Raw genomic sequence first — 24,142 nt, forward strand, 5'->3', positions numbered from 1 at the left:
CCATTATTCAGGCTGAACTTCTTTACAGAAGCCTGCTCTGTATCCCCTTGTCCATGTGACTTCTCCTTTCTGCATACCTTCATCACATACGTACCACATGACATTATACTTGGTTGGCTTTCTGGCCTCTTTCCTCAATGTCAACTTCTGTGGGGCGGGGACCAGGATGTGAATGTGGCCATCTTTTATTTTAGTACTCACTGTAGGATTTTGGGTCCACAATAGTTGCTCGATAAACCTTTGGTAAATGACTACGTGAGGGAATGCCTGAGATATTTTGTTGGCATGTACACATAGTTACTGTTAAATTTACCCCTGATCTTGTTTGACCTTTGCTTCTTAGCTGTTATCTTCCTAGCAGGCGGAGCTGAGTGTCAGCAAATAATGGCCCCAAAGATGTGCATGCTCTAATTCCTGGAACTTTTGAATATGTTATCTACATGTCAAAAGGACCTTTGTGAGGAATTAAGGTTATGGACCTTCACATAAGGAGATTATTCCAGAGTATCTGGGCGGGGGCGGGGGGGAGGGCTGATGTAATTGCAAAGATCCTTCACAGTGGATGTGAGGGGCAGAAGAAAGACAGATGCAATGCCTTGCCTTCTACTCTCCCGTTGTGTCCCCCTGGTCTCATATCAGTTGTACCCTTTCACCCTTCATATCTCGTATCCCCCTATATTTTATGTTTTATTATCTCATTGTGCTACTTTATAGATACTTTCATCAGATTGCTCTTTTACATGTAGCAGTGTATGATTTACTGTTTGCCCTGTCCATTAACTTTCTTTAAATTTAAAAGTTATGTGTGTGTGTGTGTATTTCCTAAAATGTCATTGCTTTTCAAATTATCCTGTTAATTTGTATAATTTTTTTGTCTTGTTCATACTCATATTGTGCATTTTATTTTATTAAAAAAAATTTGAAACCTTTCATACATGTTCTCATGTTCTGTTTTCTACATCTACAGTTTCTTGGTAGCCAATTCTGTTCTTTGTTACTTCTTCTGACTTTTACTAATGGTGGTTTATATTCTTAAGTGCTTGGTGATTTTTTTTCTAATTATAAGTTTATTGCTTAATTTTAACCTATGGGAGTCATATAGATGTAAATTAGAATACTTTTTTCTCTACAGTGTACTTACTATTTCCTTATGCCTGTCCCCTAGTCTCGGCTAGCATAGGTTCCCAGGCTCAGTTTTTGCACCTTAACATCTCAGTGCCTTATGTACTCAGTGGGCAACCCTAACCAACTAGTTGACAATTGATTATTTTGGGAGGAAGGAGGGAGGTGGTCCTTGGAGGCTTCACATGCTTCCTGTAAGAAAAGCAGTGCAACAAAGAGTGTGTCCTATCCAGAATATTTTTTTTCTGTTGCAGGATTATCCCTCACTGCATATAACATATCATAATGCTAGAAGCAAATATTGCTAGCTTTTTAAAAGAATAAAAATATATTTTCTTAAACAATAGAAACATTTATTATTTCACGTAAGAAGTCTATAATAGGCAGGACCAGGGTTAGTTCAGTAGTTCAATGATGCTGTAAGGACTTTTTCTATCTTTTGGTCTTTCTCTGTGTTTCAGGAATATATCTTTCAAGATTGCCAGATAGCTGAAGACGTTCCAACATCCTATATTCATGCAACAAAATCCTTCCTGTGTTCTGCATTTCTACCTGTCATTCTGTATTTCTGTCTGCAATTATTTTCTGTTACCTTTAAAGAACTTTTCTTAGTATACTTTTGTAACATGTATCTACTGGTGATAAATTATATATTTTCATATTTTATGAAAAATATTTTTTGATTTATGAAAGAGATATTTTTTGTTTTGTATAAAATTCTAGCTTGATGGATTTTTCTCTATGTGCATTGAAGGTATTCCATTATCCTCTAGATTTTATAGTTTGTGGCAAAAAGTCAGACATGAGTCTTAATCATGCTCCTTTGCATAATATTTCTCTGACTGCTTTAGAATTTTTTCTCTTTGTCTTTTATTTTTAGATTTTTAAGTAGGATATGACTATGTGTGGGTTTTTTTGTATTTATCTTGCTTTAGGTTCATTGAGCTTATTGATGTCCTTGAGATATTCTCAACAATTATTTCTTCAAACATCACGTCTGCTCCTTTCTCTTCTCTGGTTTTTGGACTCCAATTACACACATCAGAGCTTTTGAGCATTTTTCTCAGATATTTATAATGTTTCTCTCCTTTACACTTTTTAAAACTTGTGCTTCAATTGTAACACTTTCTATTGTTCTGTCTTTAAGCATACTAATCCCATCTTCTGATATATCCAGTCTGATGATAACCTCACCTACTGAATTTTTGATAACATATATTGTATTTTTGTCCCTTGGTTTTAAATAATTCCAAACTCATTCAATGTCATATTGCATTTCTAAGTCATGGACATGTATTGAGAAAATGCATTTTACCAATCCCAGTATAATCTGATTTAGTGTTTATCGATCATTATGACAAGAGAGAACGACTAAATAAAAGTGCAATATTTACCTTTACATAGGACATTAAGGTTTACAAACTGCTCTCATATTCCTGTGCCATTTGAAACTCACCCTGTGAAGTATGTAGGGAAGATATTATTATTTTCATTATAATTATAAATAAAGTGAATTTATAAATGGTAAAGACTGTATTCCTTGCTTCAAAGCACATGTCCTATCAATGGGGGAAGAGGGGAATAAAAATGTCAAGTTAAAAAGACAATATACTTTCTTCTGATGCTTATTATCTAAACATAGAGTCATAGAGCTAGAAGAAACTCCTCAAGGGATTATATAGTCCATATCCTCATATTATATTGTTTTAGTCATATTTTAGCTCTTATGTAGGTGACCTTATATCTGGAGCTTGCAAGGTAGGGAAACTTCTGTGTCATATTTTATTCATCTATTTATCTAAAACCATAGGATAAGGTACTAAATAAAATTATAATTAATATTTACTTTTGATTAACATTAAGATGACAAGTTACTATCTGACAGTGACAGAATATTTAGAATTTGGAGATATTATTTACACTGTTCTTAGAAAACCTAGGCTAAAGTTATTTGAGTTCAAAAGAGATCGTGATATAGTTGCATAGTTGTTTTTCAAAATGAATGCTGAGTAGTTTAATTTAATTTTATTTGATTTAGTTTTAATAACTTAATTAAGTATCACTTTATACCTATGCTTTATTTTATACTAGTTTTGGTCTAAAGCAATAAAATTAGGACTCATATAATAAACCTCTTGAGAAAGAGTATAATGGTTATCTTTAAAGCTCAATTTAATTGTCATCCATATATAAGAAATTCTTTTTAGACCCTGACTGGTGTGGCTCAGTGGATTGAGCACTGGCCTGTGAACCAAAGGGTCACCAGTTCAATTCCAAGTCAGGGCACATGCATGAGTTGCAGACCAGTTTCCCTGTTTGGGTTGTGCAAGAGGCAACCATACATTGATGTTTCTCTTCCTCTTTCTCCTTCCCTTACCCTCTCTCTAAAAATAAATAAATAAAACCTTAAAAAATTCTTTTTAGAATAATTCTTTTAATAATAACTCACTGAAAATATTTTACCTTAATCAATTTAATGTACCTATGCGGCATAATGTACATAATGTGCTTTAATTGCTTCATGGAGTAGCACACAACATTTAAAAAACTCTATAGGCTCTTCAAATTTTGTTAGTAGTAAACACATGAACATAGTTAAAATAATCCACAAGTTTTAACCTATTTTGCTATAATCGTTCCCACTCTGACCAACTATCTAACCAACGGGGATTTTGGTCACCAGCAACAAGAATAACAGCATGTCAGTAGTTGTGTGTAAATTCATTACCACCGCTGGAGAGATGGCCCAAAGAGAAAACCCTATCACAGAATATAGCAATAACGTCATCTTGAGATAGATGATACATATTTGCTGTACCATAATAGCTTCCACTGGGCATATTTGTAATTGATAAATGGATTATCTTTATAATTCATTTGGGGCTGAGAAAATTAAGGTTTTATTTCAGCAGGATTATTTTCCGGGATATAGTTAACTCACTGTAGTTAGTGGGTATGGCTAGCTATGTATGTATATAAGAGAATACTGCTGTTTGCTCTGTCTGGGGACTTTCAGCCTAAATTGTGATCTTGAAGACATTGCCGTAGGAGCTTTTAAAATCTCAGTGTTCAGGATTTCAGTTCTAGATATTTTCTGAAGGCAGAAGATTAGGAACATGCAAAAGCTGGCGATGGAGAAGAAAAGGAGATGATGTCAGGCTTTTACTTTTACCATATGGTTGGAGGATCCTGTGCTCATTTTTGTATTTTACTAAGCCATATCAATTTCAATCCAGCTTGTGAAAGCAACTATCTGTGGAGTATTTCAGCCCTGAGTACGCAATGCCAGATTTTAGTTTTGGCAAATCTAAAGGAAAAGCGGCAATATCATTCATTAATTTCTCCCTCCCTTTCCTTCACCTTGCTTGGGGCCCTGCCAGAACCAGGGTTAGACTGCCAGCCCAGGATGTGCACTTCACACTCTGAGAGGTGCTATTCGTAAGCATATTATCCTCTTCTATGACTCCAGACTAAATCCACAGCTGAACAGTAGGATGCTGCTTGCTAATGTTGATCATCCTGGCAAAACAGACTGTCAGTTCTGCAACCAGTATAAGTAGTGAGTTTTGTGTGCAGCTGAAATACCTATGTTACGTGAGAGGCTCAAGACGCACAATGGTCTCTGTTGCTGTCTTTTTCTACTTTTCCTTTTAATCTCTGTGTTCTTTCTGTCTTCATGCCCAAAGACTAATTTCTTAGCACTGAAGGGCATAATTGAAAGTATTATTATCAGAAAAACAAGCTGCAGTGGATGACTTAGACCCACTTTAGCTGTGTCTTGATGATTAGTCTGTTATTTGTTTTTAAATTTTCAGGAAAAGAAAATTAACTGACTGTCCATTGTTCAACACTGGCTAATTCTAAATGAAACCATGATCATTTCTACAGCAGATTTACCTTCCTAATTATGCTTGGCTAATGTTTACACTGACTGATGGAAAAGGATGGTGCCTGGGAGAATGCCAAATGGCAGAAGGAAGTCTGACCTGAGACTAAAAATGTCCAAGGGTAAATTACTGAGTGGACAATCTGTAACAAGATAGAAAAAAGAGCTGATGATCTGAATATCATTATTCCTTCAACTCTGTGTCCACTTCCCCCTTGATTTTGCAAAAAAAATCCTTGACTGAAATACAAACAGTGCACTTCAACCTTTATAATACCTGAGAGGAATAAAGATATTTTCTCTGTCTCCAGAGTTTCAGCACAAGATTATGAAAGGGAGAAATGTTTACAAATGCTAATATAAAACCTTTTGGAGAATTGCCTTGCTTCCCTATTCTACACCTCCCATCTCTTCACATTTAAGTCACTTGACCCTCTGGCTACATGATATTGGAGTCCCTGGGTGCAATTCTGACTGTAGAGAGGAAGAATTGCAGGGACTTTTGAGTCTAGTCCTCTGGGCTTCAGAATAATGGAATTTAGCAAAACTGGGCCACAGCAGGGTGGAGAAAATGAGGAGGAGTCTGGTAATTTAGAGCTAGCATCTTCTGAGAATGGGCTGAGCAATAGGAGACAGAATCAATTGTAGATAATTAGCCACAGACACTTACTCGGAAAGAAGAGGGAGATTGGCCATTCTTTTTTAAATTTTTCCCCAGGAATTGTGGGACTAATTCACCTTATTTTATTAATTTAACAAATATTTATAAAACGATGATCATAACCCAGGCACTGTTTTGATTACTTGTTATTAATTGTCTGGTTATTTCTTTAAGTGTCAGTGTCTATAAATAATTGATGGCATAATATCCATTATCTTTGTGAATATCATACCATTTAAAATTTCCCATATTTTTTGAAAAATGTATTAAAAAACTTAATGAAATGTATAACCCAATGGTTTGAGCAGGGCTAACTGATGATATCTGAGAGGCCTGTCACACTCTGAATGACTCCCTGTTTCAGACCCTGACTCTCCCCCTGACCAGCTCTCTGACCTTGGACTACTAGTTCCATTCACTCTGTCACCTGATTTGTAAGTTGGGGATAATCTTAATAATTATATTCACACGGTGAGAAATGCAAGCTAGAGTCCTGGCCTGAGACAGGGTAAACACTTAATAAATCTTAGTATTGCTTTACAAGAGGCAAGGAGAGATGATTCAGGAATTCTATGTAATTAAGGTCCCTATAGAACAACAAAAAATACGGGAAATTTTAAATGGCCATTCTTTCTGAACACATTCTACAAAAGTGACTCATAGCCAATGTTTTTAAAGACTATGATTAAAATAATGTTAGAGGAGAAAATATAAATTAAGTGACTGAAAATCAGTGATCAGACTGTGAGGTGTAGAAAAATAGTCTAATGTTGGCAACCTTCTGTACATTTACTCCTGATGCTAATCAATGCACAGACCCTGCTCTCAGACTTGCTCCCCTGGTGGTAGAACCTGGCTTTGTCTGGGTGAAGTCCACTATGAAAGGTAGACGTGTGATCAGGAGACCATGGTTACGCACAGCAGGTAGTTGAGGTGCATTTGTTGGATGGGATAGGTGAAAAGAAGTGGATACAACGTATCCCTCTGCATATCCCTCACTTAGTACACTAAGCACCTTGCTCTGCATGTTGATTTTAACATGTCCCAAACTCGGTTCAGTCTTCTTCCTCGGACTTGAATCTCCCTTGCAGCAACGGTACACTTAATTTCTAATTACATACATGCACAGTTAATTGTTAACCAGTTCCAGTGGTTCTATTTTAGGAATGCCCCCTGTCATTGCCTTAGTACAAGTTCTCGGTGTGTGTTACCTGGACTTGAGGAACAGCCTCTTTCCTGATTTCTGTCCTCATTCCCATCAGTCTTCCAAGACGGGTACTGGTATGGTCTTCCTTAAAATAAATTTGATTATGTCATCACCTCCCTAGTGACCTCTAGTATTTCCTCTTTGTCCACAGGACTGGCTAATTAGTGTAACAAGACAAAGAGACTTTACAATTTGGCCTTCTGCCCCTCCCATCTTTAGTCTCTGTACCACAGCTACACAGACGCTCTGTCCTTTTCCAAACCAGCTATGCTCTGTTATCCCTCTACCATTCCTTCTGTTTCTCTCCCTACCTTTTTAATCTACCAAACAGAAATGGGATATGCCCTTTTTCTTATGATGAAAGAATTATTTAGGATAAAAATAACCACCTTATCAAAGAAAAATAAATGATAACATAAAATAAATGATAAAAAAGATAAATTTATCTTGTGACTAGTTATCACAAGATAAATCCCAGGTCATGTTGAGACGCTGACTTGCCTCAGTTAGAACTGTTAGAAGGAGAGACTAAGAGTGAAATGGAGCTTATCTCAATGGTCTTGGAGGTTTGTTATGTGATATTTTTAGTTTGTTAGATTTTAAAAGGCTTACAATTCAAAGCCTAAAGTACTGTATATAAATTATATGGAAAACTAATTCTCACTCAATAAGCTTATTAAAATAAAAGAAGTTTCACATTGTCTGAATAGACTGAGTAGCTTCTTGTATCCAAAGTCTTTATCTAAAAAAAGAAAGCTTAGATTTAAAGGCTAGCAAGAATAAAATTTAGATTAATAATATGCTATTAAAAGTTGTAGCTATATTTTGACAAAGAGGGCATGAGCATACAAGGTAGTAAAAATAGCCTCTTCAATAAATGGTGTTGGGAGAACTGGACTGTTACATGCAAAAAATAAAACTAGACCACTAACTTGCACCATATATCAGAATAAATTCAAAATGGACAAAAGTCTTAAATATAAGTCATGATACCATAAAAGTCTTAGAGAACATATAGATAGTAGAATTTCAGATACCCCACATAGCAATATTTTTACTGATATATCTCCTAGGGCAAGGGGTGTAAAGGAAAAAATAAACAAATGGCACTACATCAAATTAAAAATCTTCTGCACAGCTAAAGAAACCATCATCAATAAGGGAAGGGAACTGACTGTATGGGAGAACATATTTGTCAATGATGCCTTGGATAAGGGTTTGATCTCCAAAATATATAAAGAACTCATATGACTCTACACCAGGAAGACAAACAATCCAATTAAAAAATGGGCAAAGGACCTGAATAGACACTTCTCCTTGGAGGACTTACAGATGGCCTGTAGACATATAAAAAGATGTTCAACATCACTAATCATCAGAGAGATGCAAATTAAAACCACAATGAGATACCACCTCACAAATAGAATGGCCATCATTAATAAATCAACAAACAACAAGTCCTGACCAGGATGTGGAGAAAAGGGCACCCTAGTGCAGTGTTTGTGGGAATGCAGACTGGTGCCACCACTTTGGAAAACAATATGGAATTCCCTCAAAAAATTAAAAATGAAATTGCCTTTTGACCCGGTGATTCCACTGCTGGGATTATACCCTAAGAATCCCGGATAACCAATTCAAAGGAACTTATGCACCCCTATGTTCATAGCAGTACTATTTACAATAGCCAAGTACTAGAAACAGCCTAAGTGCCTATCAGTAAATGAGTGGATCAAAAAACTGGTACTTTGCCCAATGGAATACTATGAAACAGAAAGAAAAAAGGAACTCCTACCTTTTGTAACAGCATGGATGGAACTGCAGAATATTATGCTAAGTGAAATAAGCCAGTTGGTGAAAGAGAAATACCATATGATCTCACCTATAAGAGGAATCTAATGAACTAAATAAACTAATGAGCAAAAAAGAACCAAAGGCATGGAAACATGGAACAGACTGACAGTGACCAGAGGGGAGTGGGAGGAGGATAATGGTGGAACGGAGGGGAAGAGACTAGTGGAAGAACATGTACGAATGATCCATGGACATGGACAACAGTGTGGGGATTGACTGTGGGAGTGGGGGCTGGGCTAGGTGGAGGAGGACAAAGGGGGAAAAACTGGGACAACTGCAATAGAATAACAATAAGAAACTTTTTAAAAGCTGTAGCTATAAAAATAATATATACACTTCTTCAATGTATTCATGTTTCACATTTTGCTTCCCATTTCTTATAAAGAATTCTAAACATGGAACCGAAATCAAAGTCCTAGCAGTTTACCATAAAGAACATACACAGGAAAGAGGACTGAAATGCTCTAGAATGCAGTTTTCAAGGCAAAAGTTATGCTCCCAATATCAGTAGGGTGTGATGTGCTCTCTGTAGAACCTATTGCTCCTAGTTTTTAAATTACAACTTTGAATCCTATTCCTTGATTAGTAACAAGCAACCAATCATAATTAATTAGTTAAAATGTTCAACCATTAAAATCATTAACATTATTTAAAATAATTATCTCTATTTCGGCTGCATTTTATTACCATTTCTGGGAAATGCTTGTTTTACTGTAGCACTATTCTTAGCACAAATTCTTAATGAATGCAATGCATGCAATAGATAATCCATGAATTACTTTAAAAACGACTGCCTGAATCAGGTTTGGACTTTTTTCTTTTACTGTTCTTTTACCTGGGGAAAACACTTTACTACAGTGTTATGAGCTTTATGAACAACACTCTTTGAAATGAATGTGAGCTTACAGCAGGATGCTGGGAAGTGAGGAGTTTGGAAAGAACTTGTGTCTTGGGAAGAAATGTCCACTTTAGAGGTTAAACAACAGTTTAGAGACAGGAAGAGAGAGAATTATTAAAGTAGAGTAAATAACAAAGTTTAGGAAATCACCCAGAACTCACTACAGAGACATAAGGAGTTGAAGAAAATGAAGGTAAGTGTCATGACATGGAAGATATAAATGATACAATGAAAACCTACAACCTTTTCTATTACAGATCTATAATGATAGAATAAATAGATGAGAGAATATTGGAAGAGGTCATTACTGAGAATTTTAGAGAATGGCAAAAAGAACATGTGTCCTAAATAGGGTGAATAGAAATAAATCTACATCTAGACACTGCATAACTTTAAGGGGAAAAAAATTAAAGACATCAGAGAGAAAAGTCAGGTTGCTGTCAAAAGTGGGAACAAATGACAATTAGGATTATAGGAGTTAATTACCAGGAGCAATAGATCCCAGAACATAATGGAATCCTACCCCAAAGCATTGAGGGAAAAGAACTTGGACCTAAATTGTATCAAGTATGAATGATAGACATTTCCACATATATATATGTATATATAGATGAAGTACATTCCCACTTTCAGACTCTCATTGGAAGAAATGCTCATGCAGACACTTCAGTAACAAGGAAAATGAGCCCAAATGGAAGAAGAAGTCATGACAAAATAAATCAGTCAAGCATGTTGGTAAAATGCTTGACTGATGCACATTGGCTCATAAATAGTGGCATTATTAACTAATACGGGTGGGAGGTGGTTAAAATGAAGGTTAAGTTACTAGGCACCAATAACATGAAAGGTGTGAACAAATGATGCTATTTGGAGATAAGTTAAAACATTTAAAAGATTCTTGTTTGGAAGAAGGGTGGGTATATTTTTAACTTAATACTTGTTAGAAAAACATGTGATTAAGGATGCATGTTATGTAGGGTAACTTCTAAAAGAAACATAAGCCTTGTGATAGTGTACCCTCTGTGAGTAAGGTATGGGACGTGGAGATTGAAAAAGTTTGCAATGGGGACCTCACTGTCATCAGAGGATACTGTGGTGAACAGCAAGGCCAGGGCTTTGGGTCACAGTATCCTAGGAGTGAATGCCATCTCTGCCTCTGCTACAGGCTGAATTGTTTCCCCTTGAAATTTATACGTTGAAGTCCTAACCCCTAGTACCACAGAACATGACTGTATTTCGAGACAAGACCTTTAAAAAGGTAATTAAGTTAAGGTTATTAGGGTCCTAATTCAATCCTCATCCAATATTGTTACTGGACTGGGGCCTGGCCCTGAGCGGGTAGGTCTGCCTAGGGCCAGCTGTCCTGTGTGGGTTCTTGACTTCATGTAGGAAAGACTTCACAACATGAGTCCAGGTGGCTGTGAGGATACATTTATTAAAGCTGGGGACAGTGAAACAAGGAAGGCTTAGCATAGAAGAAGCAACAGGAGAGCCTAGGCTAGGCTGCCTGAGCTCACTGGGAAGTCAGAGGAAAGGGGGCCTTGGGGACAGGTTCAGGGGATTAGCCTGGGACAAGCCTTAGATTTTAGGAGATTTGTGCCTGTGGAGAAAGCAGTGTGGGTGTGAGGTGAAGAAAAAGGAAGTAGCCCTGGCTGTTCCCCAGAGGGAGAGTGTTCCCACTGAGTCCGTTAGCTTGAGGTTTTTATCTTTCTCTTGCAGGGGAGAATCTTAGGGAAGGTTTCAGCAGAATATTCACCAGTTCTCCAGGTGTGTCCTTTCAGGGTCATGGTCTCCACTGATTGGTCAGTGACAGGGCAGGGGGTCTTAGCATTGCCCCCTTAGCTTTGCTGCTTTTCTTGGCCTGGAACTGAAATACAACCGAAACTTCAGTGTTATCTCCCTGGAAGAAAGATTACCCTGGGGGTGGGGTCCTTGTTGTCCCCATTTTGTCCCCTGCCAGGCACTGGGGGGCCTTCTGCCCTGGTGACACCTGGTTGTAAATTGCTCAGCCATTGTGTTCAGCTATGTGTCTCAGTTTCCCTGTTTCACTTGCCAAGGAATTTTCCTTGCTTCTCACTATCCTGTCTCAGTATGACTGGTGTCCTTATAAGAAGAGGAAAAATTAGGACGCGAGACATGCACAGAAGGAAGACTATGTGAAGACGCAAGGAGAAAATAGCCATCTACAAGCTGGGAAGAGAGGCCTCAGAGAAAACAAAATTGCAGACAACTTGATTTTAGATTTCTAGCCTCCAGAATTATGAGAAAGTAAATTTCTGTGGTTTAAGCCACCCAGCCTTTGGTACATTGTTAGGGTAGCCCTAGAAAACTAATTCAGCCTCTTAAATCTGTGTCTTGGCATAATCTTAAAATTCTATTCCTCAATTTTTTTTCTGTAAAGTTGAGTAATAACAACCTTATCTCACAGAGTTTTTGTAAGATTTAATCAAATTAGTGTATGTATAGCACTTGGAATATTGTCTGTTCCAATACATGGGAATACATGATTACCCCTCAAAAAATATTAGCTATCAATACTTCTCTTACTGAAAATCTTAAACGTGACAAATTATTAGCACTGATTAATTATGCGTGGTTAAATATGTATATTTGTTACATTATACTGTGCACCTTTAGGCAAATTTAAAAATTATTCTGGATGAAAAAAAATCTGTTCTCTATAATCTCTGTCATGTGGGAACTTGAGAGCAAGTTAGAGAATACCACAACGGATGTCATGGTGGAGGATTTATTAATGGCATTATTTAGAAATACTTTGAGAAATATTTATTTGAGAAATACTTTTAAAGCATCTATTGCCTGCCAGGTACCAAGCTGACCCTTTGAGTATTATGTATTGACCAAGTGTCTTTTATTTTTTTCGGAGAGTGTGTTTACTACCAATAAAATGGCTTTCAGAACTTGTGATCCATTCTACAATTCCGTGTCTGCCCATGGCCTGGCATGTGGGCATTTGTCTTGCTAACTTTATTGCAGCCAGCCAGCCAAAATATTTTATAGCCCTGCTTAGTGGACTTGATGTACCTTCAGTTAAAAAAAGGGGGGGGATACTTTAGAGGAATTAAAGATTTTGCCAATCAGACTATTGGAGTTATCAGGTCTCCAGAATTCAAAGGGAAACAGAGTAGGCACCAAACCATCTCTGGAAGTGAAAATTAATGATATTCAAATCTGAGTCCCTATGTGGTTAGGTCTCACTCAGATGCACCCAGCTATGAATGAGTAATATGAGAACTCATTAATTGGTAATTCTCTACCACTTCAAAAACAGATCTCCACCCCAAGTGTGAGTTTTCTGACAACTTTCTAATGCCTCCAGGTTGTGGGGGAAGGCTTTGTCCAACTGGTGACTCACCGTGGTAGCTCAAAGAAACAACTGGTAGGGCCTGGGAAAAGCTCGTCTCATTGAAAAGTGTATCCATCATTAAAACACTTCAATTGGTTTTGCTAACTTCACCCTTCCATCCTATTCCACGCAGCACTTTCCTCACAGTTGGCTCCAACAACATTTATTTTTCTTTTGATTATAATCACTTGTAAGGTATTGGCTGCCCATGATGAGGTGGGGGATATTGACGCCACTCCTTCTAGTCTCCATCTTACCCCCAGGGCGACCCACTTGAACAGAAGATTTAAGTGGCTAACGTGAATTGATGCTATTAAATTATAATCATATGAATAGATGTTACAGATAAACTATAAACCATGTTTTACACTTAGTACTATGTCTGGCACATAGGGGGCACTAATTAAATATTAATATGGGTGATATTTAACAGTCATAGTTCATTCAAAGAAAGTATATTGCAATCCTCAATAAGTTGTAAGATCCTATTGATTCTGCTGTCAATGGTCAGAGAAGTTGAGGGTTGCCATGGATGTCCCTTCTTATTTCCTGGTTTTTGTTAAGCCAGGTTCACTGTTTATGATGAAGTGGTGGGTATTAAAATAGCCTTCTTCTGGCATTTATTTGGAAGGAGAAAAGGAAAGTTCCTAAGAGATACTCATCATTTACAAACCCATGGTGTTCAATGGCTTGAGGTCCAGAGAAAGCATCTCCATGGGCTGGTAGAAAAGTACACTGCATGCTGTTGCTAGGCAACATCCCATGCAGGCTTCTTTTGAATAAAGGTCGAGAGAATCAATAGAAACCAATGGGCTTATGAGGAGAAGGGTTTTCAGAGAGAATACTAACTTCTGTGTTCTTTTTGCCATTACTGATAGGATAAATCTTGCCCTATATTTGTTGGGGAGGGATGGGCTCTGTATGGGGGAAAAGTTTAGCAAGCTACCCCCAAAGCCATTTCATGAAGATTTGCTACGACCAAATATTAATTATATGATTTGTGTATAAAATGTAAATCCAGAAAAAAAAGCATATATTTCTCTATATGATGTTCCATTTACACCAATTTGTAGCCATCCACCTATTTTTTCTTATTTGAATATTCCACTCCACTCCTTTCTCACTTTGGATACATGTTTCATGCAGCGTGGGTCTGCTCTAGACAGCATGTTCAAAGTACATTTGTAACTAGAGAATTCTTTCTTTCAGCAGGTGTTCAGGGTGTGTGGTTTGCTGTGAGTAACTTAACAAATTCATTACTTTTGTTGCCTGGAAGTATTCCAGTGGAAGGAATTGTGGCTGTTACTATATTATGAATTGTACCCAAAATTTACAATCACAGAATGACAAGTCTCTTCCCTTAAATCCTATTTTACCCAAAGCTCTGAATGAATTAGGCACCTATTCACTTAAATTGTATTGCAGACCTATTATGTTGCAGACATTGTATTTTCACTTACGCAAATTGGGTGTACATAATCAACGACACTACCATACACATTTAAAATTCTAGTTAAATTATACCCAAGTTTTATTTTTCAGCTTCCCTTTGACTTATAGTCAAGCCTACATAGTTACTTACCTTTTTTTTGAAGTCTATTTAATGGGATTGACATGAGGGTATTGTTGGCACTGGTCCTCAAATAATGGATTTCTAGAGCTGCTTCTCACGCAGCTGTGGGGGGAGAGGAAGGCCCAGCACCAGTCTTGGGGCCTCTTTTCTAACTCTAACCAGAACTCTTCTGTTTTGATCCAATTTACAAACTGGGTTTGTTTTTTAAATAAAAATTGTATTTGAAAAAGAAAGTGTGTAAATTTTTGGTATAAAACGTTATAACTCAGGAAGAGTGATCTAGTACTTCTCACAGTGTGGTCCACGGCCCCGCATGGGTCACCTGCAGGGATGTTTATTTTAAAAAGCTGAACCTGAGGTGTCCCCTTGCCCCCCAAATCTACTGAAACAGATTCCCTGAGTGCTGGGCCTGTGAATATACATTTGAAACAGGACTTCTTATGTACGCTAAATTTAATAATTTTTATATGAAATTTAAATATTTTATATACAAAGGAGTATATATAGCATATGAACTTTAAGGAATAAGAAACCATTTACACCCTGCCTGGATTAAGAAATAAAAAAAAATGACCAGTTCCCCTCTGGTCTACCACATTCCCCTCTAAAATCACGTCTCTCTCTTTCCTCATTCCCAAAGTTGTCATTGTAATGAATTTTGTGTGAATCAGTCTCTTCCTTTTCTTTATAGTTTCACTCTGTACGAGTGTATGCACCTTCAAGCAATGTATTGCTTAATTTTGCCTGGGTTTGGAAACATGGAATTAGCTTTATGTATTATTACTTTTATTGAACTGTAATTGGCATACAATATTATATTATTTTCAGGTATACAACATAGTGATTTGACACATAACATTATGAAATAAATCATCATAATTAGGCTAGTTACCATGTGTCATACAGAGTTGATAAAGCATTGTCTATAAATGCTATAATTTCATCCCCACGACTTGTTTGTTTCCTAACTGGAAGTTTGTATCTCTTCACCCCCTTCCCCTGTCTTATCTGCTCCCCAACATCCCTCTGCTCTAGCAGCCATCAGTTTGTTCTCTATATCTATGAGCTTTGTTTTATTTTGTTTATTTATTTCTTTGTTTTCTGTTTTTTAGATTTCACATATAAGTGAAATCATATGGTATTTGTCTGACTTACTTCTCTTAGCATAAGATCCTAAGGTCCATTCATGTTGTCACAAATGTCAAGATTTTATTTTTTTATAGTTGACTGACATATGTGTATATTACTCAGCTATAAAAATATACATGCTTTACACAGCCACACCCACATCTTCTTTATCTACTTATCTATCAATAAACACAGGTTACTTGCATATCCTGGCTATTCTAAATGATGTTGCAGTGAATATAGTAGTACACATATTTTTTTGAATTAGTGTTTTATTTTCTTCAGATAAGTACACAAAAGAGGAATCACTGGCTTGAATGGTAGTTCTATTTTTCATTTATTGAGAACCCTCCATACTGTTCTCCAGAGAGGCTGTACCAACCTACATTTGAACCAACAGTGCACAAGCATTCCCTTTTCATTACCTTCTCACCAACACTTTTTCTTTCCTTCCTTCCTTCCTTCCTTCCTTCCTTCCTTCCTTCCTTCCTTCCTTCCTTCCTTCCTTCCTTCCTTTCCCTTCCTTCCTTCCTTCCTTCCTTCCTTCCTTCCTTCCTTCCTTCCTTCCTTCCTTCCTTCCTTCCTTTCTTCCTTCCTTCCTTTCTCTCTCTCTCTCTCTTTCTTTCTGTCTTTTCTTTCTTTCTTTCTTTCTTTCTTTCTTTCTTTCTTTCTTTCTTTCTTTCTTTCTTTCTTTCTTTCTTTCTTTCTTTCTTTCTTTCTTTCTTTCTTTCTTTCTTTCTTTCTTTCTTTCTTTCTTCTAATAGCCATTCTGACAAGTGTGAGGTAATATCTCATTGTGATTTTGACTTGCATTTCTCTGATAATTAGTGATATTGAGCATCTTTTCACATACCTATTGACCATTCATCTGTCTTCTTTGGCAATCTGTCCATTTAGGTCTTTGTCCATTTTTTAACTGGATTGTTTCAACCCACTGGAGAACATACATACAATACCAAGAACATATTGATAACCCATACTGGGGGCAACTGAATGAAGTCCAGCTGAAGGCATTCAGAGGGTTCAGAGGAAGGAGATTGAGGCCTCTGGGAACAAAAATGGATTTTCTAGGATTATGGATCTGACAGGGCAGATATTAGACAGTAAACTGGTTCACAATTTTATAGAAGTCTCTCCACCAGTGTTTATGTATAATTTGAATCATCTTAAATGCACCATGATGAGTGAAGCCATGTAAAAACCAAAAAATGGCATTTGCTGGGGAGCCTGGAAGAACCAAGTGACCATTTTGGATTTCCCATAGCCTGACTCTTCATTTTATTTCCAACCATTGCTTACCAATCTAATTTCTCTGATTTAGGAGCAAACGAATTCCACGTTGCAAGGACATTAGAGTGGCCAAGGTCTGGTTGCAAGCAGTCAATTTTTGCAGAAGCAGAATGTACTTCATCCATATGTGCTGCAATCTTTAGATTCTGTTACTGCTGCCTTTGCATGAAAGTCAGCTACTGGGCATCTTCTTGACATTCAGGTTCCGTTCTTTTAGTGTGAGCCTTAATTTTGATGACAGCAATTTCAGAAGGCAGGAGAATAGCAGTAAGAAGGTCATTTACTTGTTGCCCATTTTTGATTGGTGTCCCAGAGGGTGCGAGAAAACCACTTTGTTTTCATAATATCTCCAAATCATGGATGACCCAAAAGGCACACTGTTATCGGTATAAATAGCAACAATTTGTCTTTCTGATAACTGGCATGCTCTGGTATGAGCATGGAGCTCTGCTTGCTGGGCTGATTAAGTTTGTGGGAGGTTTCCTCTTTCAAGTAGTTTCTATTGAGTAGCAATATCATGACTAGCTTGGAGATTCCCCTTTTCATTTCTACAATATGACCCATCAACATTAAATCAGGATTAGTTAAACGGGTGTCTTGTAACTCAGGATGTGCTGGTCCCCATATGGGCTTGCCTTCTTTAGGCAGAAGTAGTAACTTAGCAAGATTAAGGACATTCCAATGTTTAAGATGTAGTAGGTTAGGTGGTGAAAGCAGAAGGATCTCATAGGAGGTCAGTAGGCTTGAAGAGAAATATTGAGTCAATTCAGAGTTAAGAAGACTTTGGCCAGCGTGAGGAGTTTGTGAATAAATGTCATTTCCTAGTATCATTCTGCTGAGGCTTCTCCTAAGTTTGCAGCTGTATCTGTAGTCTTAAGGTAACCTTGATATGCATGAGCAACTGAATTAAGTTCTATGCTGTAATAGTCAATAAGCCTATGTTTATTGCCTTGTTATTGTGTGAGCATTCCCAGGGCTTATCTATTGTACATGAAATAGTTATCTATTTCATGTACAAATGAGGTGAAGGTTTTGAACAGTTAGCCCTAGGGCAGATGGCTCCTCTAGGCTTGTTTCAGCCTTTTAAAGGCCTGCTCAGATTCATTTTCCCAAGGAAGGGGCTCAGGGACTAAAGTTTTAGTAAGTTTCTAAAGTAGGGAAGCCAATAGAGAAAAATTAGGAACTCAATTAGCAATAGCCAGCTAGGTCTAGCAATTTGCAAAGCTGTCCCTTAGGTATGGGCCTATGTCATTCTTGGATTAGTTTAATTCTTTTTGCAGATCAATGAATTCCAGCACTTAGATATGACTTGGGTAACAAATAGTATCTAGAGATAACGGTACGTCCTTTTTCAGCTAACTGTTGCAGCAAATAACTGGAATCTTTGATGGATGCCTCTTGGATGACTGAGCAGTCAGTAATCATCTACGTATTGTAAAAGGGTCACTTTCCCAGAGAACTGGAGGGTACTTGAATTTTGGTGGAATACGTGGGAAAAATAAGAAGGGGCCTCACTGAGCCTTCGAGATGTGACTGTCCAATTGTATTGTTGATTGATCCAAATGAAGTCAAATAGGTATTGACTGTTGGAGTCTACGGGGCTGCTGAAAAAGGCTGAACAGAGGCTCAGAACTGCGAACCATTTTGAATCTGGTGGGACTTGTGGCAAAAGGGTGTTTGGGTTTAGAACAGAGCTAGGAAATGTTAATAGCTCTCAAATTCTGGACAGATTGCCGTCCTCTCCCATTAGGTTTCGAGACTGTCAGGATCGAGGTGTCACAGAGGCTCACACAGGGGATGATTAACTGCTGGGCGATTAGGCGGTCCATTATTGGTGTGATGCCTTGCATAGCTTCAGGCCTTAATGGCTGTCGAGGTGATTTAGGGAGAAGTTTAGCTATGTGTATCTGAATTTTTGCAGATCCTGTAGTTTTCATTCTCCCAATGCCAGCATTAGAAGTAGCCCACAGATTTTTGGGCACCTTGATTAAATTAGGAGACTTGTTAGAATTCTTCCTCTTCTATGTCAAGGCCAGATTGAATAGAACATAAAAGATCAGGTTCAGGTTGGTCAGAAAATTCTGATGTGAGGTCTCCATTAGAAGCAAAACATACCAGGCCTTTTGACTTAGAAAGGTGATCTCTACCTAATAGATTGCCTGGGACAATATCATAGCAAGAAAGAATGCTCTTCAGTAAAATTCCTGAGGTTATTTATACTAATTGAGATATAAATTCTCTCTGAACTGTATTAGACATCCCCACAATGGAAACCGCCTGTCCCTTCCAAGGGATTTGTTGTACTATAAGAGTAGGGTTTACAGCAGAAAGTATAGCTCTAATATCAACTAAAATTTGACAAGGTTTCCCATTAAATTTAATTTTAGTTTTCCCTTAGCTGTTTAAAGAAATTGCTGGTAACGGTTTACCAGAGAACCCTTAGAAACTCTATCAGTTTAGGAGAGCCCCATATAGGAACTGTCCCTTGGGGGCATTTGATTGAATGTTGAAGAATATGTATGTATAGGGTCTTGGAGGTCAATTTTTTCTCCAGTGACCAATTGATTACAGTTGAGCTTCTGGGCCGGCTTTTTGATGATGGCCTCCAGGGTGTGGATATGGGAGGCCTGCGTGTTATTTTAGGTCTTTGGCCTTGGAGCTGTTGTAGCTGGTAGATTTTTGTTTGTGGTCTTGCTCCATGGTCCTTCAGAAATGTTCAGCTAGAATCACAGGTTGTCAGGCTGGTAGCCTCTCATCCTATTTTCTGCCTCTATCAATTCACTCATCTCAGGAAAGAATCCGCTTACAAAGAGGGCAGCAGGAGCAGGCCGAGTGACCTCATTTATTGTATGGGACCCTGAGTACTATAGAAAGAGGGCTTCCAAATGGGTTTTTAAGTCAGCCCCAGATTCATGTATTATTTTTGTTTTTTTGCATGTGTGTATACAAACAATCAATAATAGCGTGATTGGTGCGGGCAAGGAAGTCTCTAGGAATGGCTTGTAAAAAATGGCCATTCGGTTTCTATTTCGAGAGCTTTTTCTAGTACCTGCGATATTGAAAATCAAGGATCTTGAATATCATGCTTGGGGTTTTGAATCTGTTCTTGGGCTTCACCAGGTCCTAGCAACATGTGTACAAGCTGATAAAGATCTGTCAGCCTGGGGTCCTAGGTCCCCATAATGACTCTAAATTCTTCAAAAATCTTTGGAGTGCCTCCCTAGGCTTAGGAAATTCTTTAATTATGGCCATTAGTTTGGTCTTTGACCAGGGGTAAAAGTATACCCAAGGTTTATCTGCAAACATTAAAAAGTAACTGTTTAATAGTTTCCTCAGAGTGGAAAGGCAGTTTAGACAGAGAATTACTAAAATGTGAGTATGAAGTGAAGAAGGATGGAGGGGTCGTGTCAGTCTTACCATCTTTTGTTTTGGGTATCTCTTGTGTCTTTAATTTTTCATTACCTTTTTGCAACAAGCCCTTTAATGAAGCTATTTTAGAAGCTTGCTTTTGAAAGCTTCTGCATATCAATTAGAATAGATAACTATTCTTTTTGGTTAATTTGGAATCCTTTGCCTTTAAGTTCACTTCTTAAAAGAATGATATTGTCTAATTGGAGCATTCCCCTAATGGCCATTGGAATTCTAGGTTGTTTTTAGTCAGACTTTGCCACTTTGTTAGCTAGCTGCAGGTTCTGGGACTGTACTATTTAGACATAAAATAAGCAGGTGTGCCAGAAGGCGGCATGCCCAATTCTTTGGATTTAAAGGATTCCATTTCTGGTAACTAGGCCTTTGGGTTTCTCAAAGCCAAACTAATACCTAAGAGGAATGTGCTGCAGGGTTGGAAATTGTTGGGTGTTTTATAGTGTAGTTTGTTGCCTGGAGATTTTCTTGAGTTTGGCAGGTGACCTACTGTCGATCTAACTCATTCTGTGACCAACTTATCCTATCAGGAGTCATCTTGAGGTAGCGAGTGCACTGAGCCTTAAAATGCTTGGCCCGTATCAACCAATTTTGAGGCTTTTTAACCTCTGAGATCCCTGCTAGCAGTAGTCTTTGTTTACATAAAACAAGACAGACCAACATGTGTACCTTAATATGCTCGCAGTAACCAAAAGATGTTACTGTGGACTGAGAAGGCCAAGAGAAGACTGTGAGCACCACCAGAAATTCCCAGTGTGGATCATTAAATGAGCAGACTCAAGTAAGTGAGAACTGGGCCTGGGGGAAGGGATTCCAAACAACTGGGTAACTGTAGATGGAACTAAGGGCTAGAAACTTGGTTCCAGATGGAACCTCTGCCGGCTCCAGCTGACCTGCTAAGCCCCGAACTGGAAAGCCAACTAGACGGTGAGTCCACTATAAAGAAAGCAGAGCTCAGAACTGAGAGGGATCTTACCCCTGGTCTTAGGAAATAAGAAAGACAGTGAACTACAAAGGCGGTTCACTAGTACCGTGGCTGTGTTTCTTGTTGTCCCCCAAGCCATAGGAAGTCTCCTTTGATCCCACTGCTGGGGGGAAGACCAGACTCCCCACCCCCAATTTCATCACACCAGTTTGTTTTGATCTGTTTTAAACATTGCTTTCCATATAAGATGTCGTTTGACCTTGTTAAATAGGTGTGAATTCCATGGGAGTAGATTTTCCCCAGGGTTCTTTTGAGTTCGAAGATCCTATGATTCTAGAAAAGACAGTCATGCACAAAAAGAGACTTACTGAATATTTATGAGGAATCTTCTCTTTTTTCCTCATTCTTTTTGAAAACAAATTATAGCAACAAGAGATAAAAGATTCTTTTGGCATAAATACACATTATTAGACAAGAAGAAAATGTAGGGTTAAACACAGTATCAGATTTTCAGCTCAAGTCATTTTGAAAGCGCCACTTTCATATCTGCAAAGATTTGTTTAGCAGGCTCTCTGATATGCATACCACTCTACTCACTGGCAAATTTATGGTTTTTTTTTCATATTCGAGTAAAAGATATGTAATAGTTTAATTAAATCTCCCCCTACTTACTCTGTCATAGAGCTTCCTAATCATACATTTCCCCCCTTTTTTTGCTGTCTGTGAGCTGATACAAATGACAGAAAAGAGAGATACTGCTTGGGCTGTGCAAATACCTGGGTATAAATTAATCTTAAATTAATCTGGAAAACATTAAATTAAACTAATACTTAATGAGTTTAACTTGTAGGAAGTAAATTATGATTTGCACCAGTATGTCAATGCAGGTGGCAGAGATGGCTGCTTAACTGTATCAGAATGTCATAGGTAGGATTTCTATTGGTTATTTCCCATTTTCTAAGTTACAGAGGAAACCTTTTTTTTTTTTCCTTCTGTGGCACACTAATCCTTGCCCCTCCTCTATGCAAATCACTACTCTACCTAAATTTCATTCTTTCAATTATTCACGGGTCAAACATTTGCTAAGTGCTAGGTACTGAGAATGCTATGAGGAACAGAAAGGGTAGATGCCTGCCCTCAAAGAACTCCCAGTCTAGTGGAGAGTCAGTGACAAGGGCAAACCCTCCTGTGACAACGGAGTAGATGGTGCTAAAAGGGCTCCAATAAGGAGCCTCCAACTGGTTCTGGGGGTTCATTTCAATAACCACAAGGTGCCTGTCCACCTGACTTGGAGGTGTCCACACATTAGGGACCACACTGGTCTGCTGTAATGACTTGGTGTCTACATCGGTCCAGATCAAAAGGGAGACCTTATCTAGTTTTCACTTAAGAAAGAAGGTAGCAGTTATGCTCACCCTGCCAAAGCAGAGGGAACTCCCACCTGAAATTTGTCTGGAATGCCAAGACTCATGGAGGATATGGAAAGATTTGTGACTCACATAAGTGAGGTCTTTGGGGAGAGCTGGGCAGAAGCAGCCTGAGAGGGAGCAAGGAGAGGAACCTGGCCTGGGTTTTTGATTGCGGGTAGGTGTGGGGCCTGGGTGAAGGTTCCTGGGCACTTGTGTGGTTTGAATCTGTGGCAGGAACCAAAGAAGGGGCTTTGTTATTGTCTTGTCCTGATGTGGGCATAAGAGGCAGAGGGACGGGAGAGTCTTCAAAGCTGCCAGCCATCAAAGATCAGAAGTGCAATCAGATGTCTCAGTCATCAATCTGCTTCCTAGCATGAATTTCCCGGAATTGATCCCTAGATGAAACAAAGCTTTTCTTGAATTCAAAGCAAACCACTCACAGGACACCACTACACAGGCAGAGGGTCCACATACATCAGTGGACAATGACCTTCCCTGTGAAACAATGTTAATGACAGATGTAGGGTTGGATTTTCCTTACTGTGAAACCACAGAGCAGTAAGAGCAAGTCTGTGAAGAACTTACATAATATAGTTCTCAGAGGCTCAAGGATAGAACAAGAGGAGGAGATCTCTGAGTGGACTTCAGATGATTTTTTTTGTTTGTGTGTTAATATAACTTTTAACAGCAGAATTTTTTTTTTTATAGGAGCTGGGTAGCAGATAACTTAACAGTGACTCTGACAATGTTAGGAGTATTTTGTGTTGTTCATTGAAGGAAAGTTCTTCATTATTAATTACAAAACAGTGATGTTTAAAACATGCTACGAAGACTCAGGGATTCAATCAGGACTTCTTGGTTTTATATAAAACCGTTTTTGCAAATTAGCTCATTTTTCTCTTCCTTCCTTTCTCCTTCTCCCCATTCCTTCCTTCCTTCCTTCCTCTCTCTCTTTTTTTAGGAGGTAGCGAGTAAGGGCATAGATGTATGGAAATACTAGGTTGAAAAACTGTAGACACAGGGTATTTGCATTTGACATTGTAAACATTATTTCACCTCCACCGTATAACAATGACAATTCAGATTTGGATGGTTTTACTTCACATTCTTAGAAAACCTTCTTCCGGTCAGTTTCTTTTGGTCTTTCATCAATGCTCTAGACATGAACCTACTTTGGAAACAAACCTACTATACCAGGTCCAGCTGGCACTTGGCATGCTGTCTGCTCAGGATAAAATGATGTGCAAATCAGAGAAGAATAAAGAATGGAAATATTTTGGGAAAACATTGGACATATTTGAAAAGGTGGCCATATTCTCTTCCAAATTGTTCAATTAACCCTGAAAATTCACTGGAGTTTTCACACTGTGAAAGATGGAAACAAAATCACAAATTTGAAAGC

The sequence above is a fragment of the Desmodus rotundus genome, chromosome 8 (assembly GCF_022682495.2).
Source record: "Desmodus rotundus isolate HL8 chromosome 8, HLdesRot8A.1, whole genome shotgun sequence".
Lineage (NCBI taxonomy): Eukaryota > Metazoa > Chordata > Mammalia > Chiroptera > Phyllostomidae > Desmodus > Desmodus rotundus.